Source organism: Brienomyrus brachyistius, chromosome 2 (genome assembly GCF_023856365.1).
Source record: "Brienomyrus brachyistius isolate T26 chromosome 2, BBRACH_0.4, whole genome shotgun sequence".
NCBI lineage: Eukaryota > Metazoa > Chordata > Actinopteri > Osteoglossiformes > Mormyridae > Brienomyrus > Brienomyrus brachyistius.
Window position 1 is genome coordinate 32,616,304 of NC_064534.1, and position 6,787 is coordinate 32,623,090.

Genomic DNA, 6,787 nt, shown 5'->3' on the forward strand with positions numbered 1-6,787 from the left:
TCTCGCCCAGTGATGGACCAGCATCCCATCCACACTGTCTCCCGCTCAGAGATGGACCGGCATCCCATCCACAGTGTCTCCTTCCCTGTGCTTCCAGGCCGACTAAACGGATGAACTAAACTTGTAGGGAACAGGTGACTGGTAGCCAGGTTGAAAAACATTTAGTTACAGTAGGACTTAAATTTATTAGTCAGTAATCAGCATCGTATGCAGACACTGTATGCTGTTAGTTGTTCACACAATAGTTGCAAATCATTCTGAGGTTTGCATTCAGTTTTTCATCATATGTGTCTCTTTTTAGCACCATATACATAGCCTATGTAATTATATATAATGTATGATACACATATTATATATAATATACATAAATATACTTTGGATTTCTCGACTTCATCCTGCTAGAGTGATCTATAAATCTTAGATTCAGTCAGGCTCCTCTTGTGTCAAAAGTCCTGGTGTAGTCACCTCAAGTGTTTTGAAATGTCTTGGAGATTGCTGGAGTGCCAGAGCAATGACATCTAATTAAAATGCTATAAACATAATCATACATCATTTGGAGAAATGTGTGCAGTGTTCAAAATAACATGATAAATCCCACAGTTTGCACAAATGATTATTGTATTTAAACAGGGCACGGTGATATGGAAGTCATGCCTTGTCACCCCCTGGTGGCCATGAATGGTAAGAACATACATCTCTTAACCATACAGTAAACGGAGGCTTTATTTTGTCATACCATCCATACAGAAGTGTACAGTGGCAGAAAGTAAAATTCCCCCAGGTCCACAGCGCCACCTATGGACAAAAATGGGTTTCATGTACATGGACCTATTGACAAAAATAATGCTTAGGTGTTTTAAATACAAAGAACAACCCAAAGGAATCACATTTAGTAGAAAACGAATGACTAATGAATATGCAATTAAACAACTGCATTATAAGCTATGAACTGTCACTCCTGGCACCAGAACTGAATTTAATTTATTTTCGGAAACATAAACATTAATAAATTTTAGGAAATATGTAAAAATAAAGAACTTTAATTTCAACACATCTCTGAGCACATCTGCTTGTACTGTGTCCACATAAATTCTGGGAGGTTTTACATCGAATTCATGAAAGACAGCGTGTTGGAGTGACAGCGACAATCAGCTTGATTTACAGAACAGAGATGGATTTACACCTATAGCTGTCACAGGTGGAATGCATGATACATTCAGATCCCTGCTGTGTCCATCCCGCTTGTGCCGTAAAGCTCTCTCTACAATATTAAGCACCACACAAGTACCAAAGCGCTCCTACACATCGCCTTCCTGCCACTGAGGCTGGCTGTGCTCTCTGTGGTGACACACCACACTCCAAGACACTCACCCAAGAAGCAGACTTATAAGCATCGCCATCCTACGTCGGTCATAAACGGAGATTCCTGGAAGTTGGTAAGGTGTTAACAAGATGCTATAAATGGAGTGGTGATGTTCTTAAGGTTTCCAGAAAATGATCTTTTCTGGTCTAACTTTCATGCCGTCTGCGTGTATCAGTGCAGCAGCTTGGCTCCCCATAGCACACTGCAAGTTTTTCCCTACTTGGGAATTTTTGGTTCCTCTCCTCCGTTGTCATTTGGCTTTCTTTCTTTCTTTCTTTCTTTCTTTCTTTCTTTCTTTCTTTCTTTCTTTGTCTTTTCTTTTCCCTATTTTTGAATTATTATTTGTAAGTGATGCAGGAATCTATCATAACACACCCTGGGGTGACTCTGTTGTGAAAGGCGCTAAATGAAAATAAATTGAACTTTGAGAAGCACATATATTTGGCTCCCTGTGATGGGTTGTCGCCCCGTCCTGAGTTGCCCCCCATTGTGTGCTTGTAGCCTCTGGGATAGGCTCCGGACCCCCCGCGACCCTGACCCTGAGGACAAGTGGCTTCAGACAATGGACGGATCTCTTTGGCTCTATGGATCTGCATAACAGGGCTGAGGGCTGCTATGCTGCCTCCTACTGGACGAAGTCAGTACATGGCCTTGTGTTTTTCTTATGCTGACCTGCTGTAACAAGGGTCACCTGCAGGGTATCGTCCTGTAAGGCTGCTTCATGCCAGCTGTCAGCCCACATCTGACTCGCATGTAACATTCCCCCCCCCCCCCCCCCCTTCAGTTTCAGACTGTAAATGGGGACTGAGATTTCTTTGACATTAACAACACTGAAATTTTGGTGATCGGCAGTGAAGGCTTCAGACCATTTCAACTGGGGGGAGGGGGGGGGCAGACTGAGGCCAGTTTTACTGTTAGGGGTGGCATTTGACCTTAATGTCCTCTGAGTATTACTTACACTAGATTGCCAGCATTAAGAAGCAAAAGACAATTTTGCAAAACAATAAGTTATTTATGCAATGCTTTGCAGGGACATTTGACAGTTTTTATAAATATGCAATTCACTCTGATTCCTTGTTCAGACCGTCTTGCTTCCTCAAGCTTGATTTATTATTATTATTATTATTATTATGCATGTTGTCATGGGGACACTGCCCCCCTCCAGAACCTCCCCTGGTTATCCGTATCCTGCACTCATGCAAACAAGCACCTTGGCTGTGGCTGTGTTAAAACAAAAGGAAGGTATTTACCGATTTTATACACGATATACGGAGACTTTTCTCCCAGTCTGATCAAGTGCTGCCCCAGCTAGCATTGGTTCGTTGGGCCGACGTCGGCTGTTGGTCAAAAGCGGACGTCGACACAACGTCTGGCCAACATAATGGTGTACATAATGAAAATAAGATTTTTGGATATTATTGTTTGTTAGATACACTAACTGCCTTTCAATAGGCTGATTTCCTTTCTTTCTGAATCGATGAAATACACTTGATGTCGTCCAAATTTTTCGTCGGGGTAACGTCTGGCAGACGTCTCATAGACCTTTACTCTATGTCCAAGATCGAATTTATACAGATTTCTTTTCAGATCAAGATGAACTGTACAACCTATACCTCCACAGAAAAAGTTTAAAGGATTCCATAACAATCCCTTTTCTTCGTTGGCTTCATGTCCTGACAACGTCACTGACTCATGGTCAGTCTCGGACGTTGTTCAGACGTGCAGCCAACGTCCAGAATGTACAGTATACCACAACCATGACAGCAGCTTGGCTATTTGTTTAATATTGTAACTTTTGTGAGTAGTATTGTTACGCACTACAATCTATTGAGTTTTTAATATATCTCAACTTGGTGTTAAACTGAGGTTGAGCGTTGGGGGGGAAAATCAGTTTGTCCAGTGTTTTCAGGTCTCGAGGAAAATGTTTGTCAGTTGTGTACAGTGTATTCAGGGATGACTCTGAACAAAAGACTTCTGGGTGTATGTGTGTTAGCTTGGCAAGGTTAAGTGACGGCAGCAGCAACCTTGCCGCAAATTAATTCAATCTGCGGGGCTATTATTTTCCGGATTTATGGTTTTTGCCGAATGCTTTCTCTAAAGCTCTTCTAGCAGCCAGACTGTAAGAGGAAAACTGTTGTCCAAATGAAATATTGGTAAACGCTTGGCGAAATCTTATGAAATGAGTTCTGCGCCTAATTCAACAGTAATCGGCGTTCTGATAGAAAGCTTCTGCTTTGGCTGGTATTTTATAAGGAAACGGATCAGATCGCCGATTCTAAGGCTGTGACTGTGCTGCAATGGAACGCAGCTTTGTGGACAAAATCTTTCCTAAGAGAGCAGAGGAGGATGGAGATGTCTTGGCATTCTAGCTGTCAGGTCTTTGTAAGGTATCCCGTACCTTCTCACATAACACTACAGGTACCGCTTCTTTTGCTTGCATGAGATGTTTTGCGGTAAGAAACATAACTGAACTTTTTGCTTTATTTGAACGCTGCTTCTCTTGTTCTCCACTAGGGGGCGATGTTGGATCTCCGGACAGAGAAGGTACCTAAAAGAACCCGAGGCCTCCCACCGAAACACTCTTGCACCTAGAAAGCCAAGCGCCGGGTTGGGCAATTGGGTAAGACTCTGTACAGGTCCCGAAAGACGCCAAAGGTTCAGACAGATGTCCAGTGACAGGTTGTTCCACGAAAAGATCATTTGTTTTTAGATAAAACTGTATTTTATTTCCTGTGGCATTTTATTCATGTAGAGCTTTGTTGCTCATCTTTTTGGATGACATTGTATCAATAAAATAATAATAATAATAATAATATTATACTTGTTCTCGTGTCAAATTACTGGATAACAGTGCTAAGCTAAGAATTATTTAAATGCATTACTCATTAATACTTCACAATATGTTTGGTTTTCTTTAATTCTTACAGCCAATGTGGTTAGTATACCTTAATTACCTTCTTAAAATCATTTATGGCGTGTGACTGCAGGTGTTATTGAATATTAATAGCATTTCTGCTACGTCAACATTTCACAGCACACGATCTGTTAATATATGTGCGTGAGTTTTGTGTGTATATATGTAAAGTCTATTATCCTCTAAAAATCCACTTACACAATCTAGCGACTTTATCACCCCCCCCCCCCACTACAATGTGTTATGAGGTTAAAACTAAGCAAGTTCAAACCTGTGCCAGACATTTTTCCTCTAATTAAAGGTAGAATGCTAAGATGTAATAACCCTGCAATGGATAAGTGCCTGGAGGCAGGATGGATTGATAGATGAGTGGATGGATGGATGGATGGATGGATGGATGGATGTTAAGAGGCACGATTAGATGCGTCCATGTAGTGGTAGGAATTAAATATGTAAAATAAATCAGGCTTGGGCAGACATTCAGAAGCTGTGCTTTATTGCCTGAGTATGTCTATCCTGTGCAGACCTGAGGATGACATTGGCTTTAGCTTTTCCAGGCTGAGTTTTCTGTGAGAGCTCCAGGAATCGCAGTTCCACTTGCGGACAGAATTTTGCTGTAAAGCAAGGTTTTTTTTTTTTTTTTTTTTTTTTTAGCTGTCTAGATAACTGCCTAAATATAAACTCTGTTCCAGTCAGGTACACTGTGTTTTGACAGTCCAACCTTCATGGAGTCACCCATCTGCTGCGAGGGGACTTTCACCTGAAGGTTTCTCATTTCCGCAGGTGCCTGGCCTCCTCTTGCCGGCTATTGGCTGACGTTTCTGAAAGAGCGCATTGGAGGAGAGGGACGGGCCTGCACTGCATTGGCTGGCGTCATGCGCCAAGCTGTGGTAATACAAGAAAATGTAGCTTGGGGGTGAGGAAAGGAATCAAAGAAAAATGTGTCTAATTTCATAACTAGACAAACCCTAAGTATTAACAGTGGGGCTTTTAAGCACAATGGGGGTTTAGATATATCAATTTGGCAAACAGAATTGTGCAAACCTTAAAACTCCCTGTCCCAACAAAGCAGGAACGCAATTGCAGTCGACTTGCAAGGAGGCTCACCAAGAACACAAGCTGCTGTTGTAACTGCAGAAAGCGGGTTTTGCTTTATTCTCTGTAGGCTGGACTTCTAATAAACTCCTCTTAGCTACGTAGCTTCAGTCCATTTTCTGCAGAAACCCATGCCATCACATGCCCCAGTTACATACCCGGGTCGCATGCCCGAGTTGCATGCTGGAGTCGTACGCTCGAATTGCACATCCGAGTCACATGCCATTGGCCACTGCGCAGTCGCAGCCTCGAAATGACCCCAAAATGCTATAAATCGCACATGAAATATTCCAGCGTTTGACAACTAGTGAGACGTAGTATGACCTCAGCAGGTTTAACCCTGTATACTTTCCAGAAGAATGCCGTTCTGTGGCAGGATCTCATGAACAGGGACGCTGTGCCCTGTGGTTTGACAGGAAATGCTGATAAAGAAGGGGAAGCCACAGCCTCTCGGCCCTCATGGAATGGTACCATTTTAGCCTGATGTGGAAGCTGAGAGCATCTGATAGCATGGGGTTCCAGCCCTGGGGTGGGACCAGGAGTGCTGCTGCCTGGGGTGATGCATCACTGAAACGAAGATGACATCAAATGTAGCCCATGTTGAATCGACCAGCGACTGCTCATGTCACGCTGCCTGGGATACAAATCTGGAATATAGAACAGGTAACTATCTCAGGTTCTAGGTATGGCTAGGATCATTGCAAGTTCTTAATCATCTCTGTGACGCATTTGTCTTACAACTTAGGATCAACAAAACTCAAATCACCAATGTCACTTTGAGCTTGGTTTTTGATTTTTTTGAACCCTGGCTTTCAGCGCTGTAAACGATGTGAGAGGAAGGCGTCCCGGCCAGTAAGTCACACCACTGAAAAGCACAGGGGGCTCTACTCACTGCTCAGACAATGAATTAATGGAACAGATGCTGGAAAACAGTGCAAGCGACTGTAATGGAAGGACATCGGCCTCAACATTGTCAACACGAGGCGGGGCCTTGTAGCAAAATAGTGAAATGCATCATTTTTGTGAAAATAACTAAATGACTATTAAAAACAACAAAGAATAAAAATATATATTGCAACAATAATAATATGTGATGGACTGACACTACAAGGTGGACTCAAGGCTCTGAGGTACCTGGGACAGACTCCAGACTGTGACCCTATCCTGGATGATCAGGTAAGATGGTTGTAATAATAATAATAATAATAATAATAATAATAAACATGTTTTTAGACAGTAGGGGGAAACCAGACTACCTGGAGGAAACCCTCTGTGAAGAAGCTGCCCCCCATTGTGACTATATCCTGGATAAATAAGTGGAGAACATGGATGGATGGAATGGTGATCCTGACGTGTTTTTAGATGGACTGGCATCCCAGCCTTGTGCCCTCACTGCCTCTGATATTCTCCAAGTC

The 6,787-nt window shown here is 42.6% G+C and overlaps 1 long non-coding RNA gene across 2 annotated transcripts; it reads left to right on the forward strand.

The window, feature by feature from the left end:
* Positions 1-3,126: 3,126 nt before the first annotated feature.
* Positions 3,127-6,580, forward strand: LOC125720363 (uncharacterized). Of its 2 annotated transcripts, XR_007385427.1 has the most exons (5): positions 3,127-3,781; positions 3,878-3,983; positions 5,061-5,167; positions 5,789-6,035; positions 6,189-6,580. It is a non-coding gene; the product is annotated as an uncharacterized LOC125720363 (long non-coding RNA). The 2 variants fall into 2 exon arrangements; XR_007385426.1 differs by lacking the exons at positions 5,789-6,035; positions 6,189-6,580 and having other exon boundaries at positions 3,137-3,781; positions 5,061-5,570.
* The last annotated feature ends 207 nt before the right edge of the window (positions 6,581-6,787 follow it).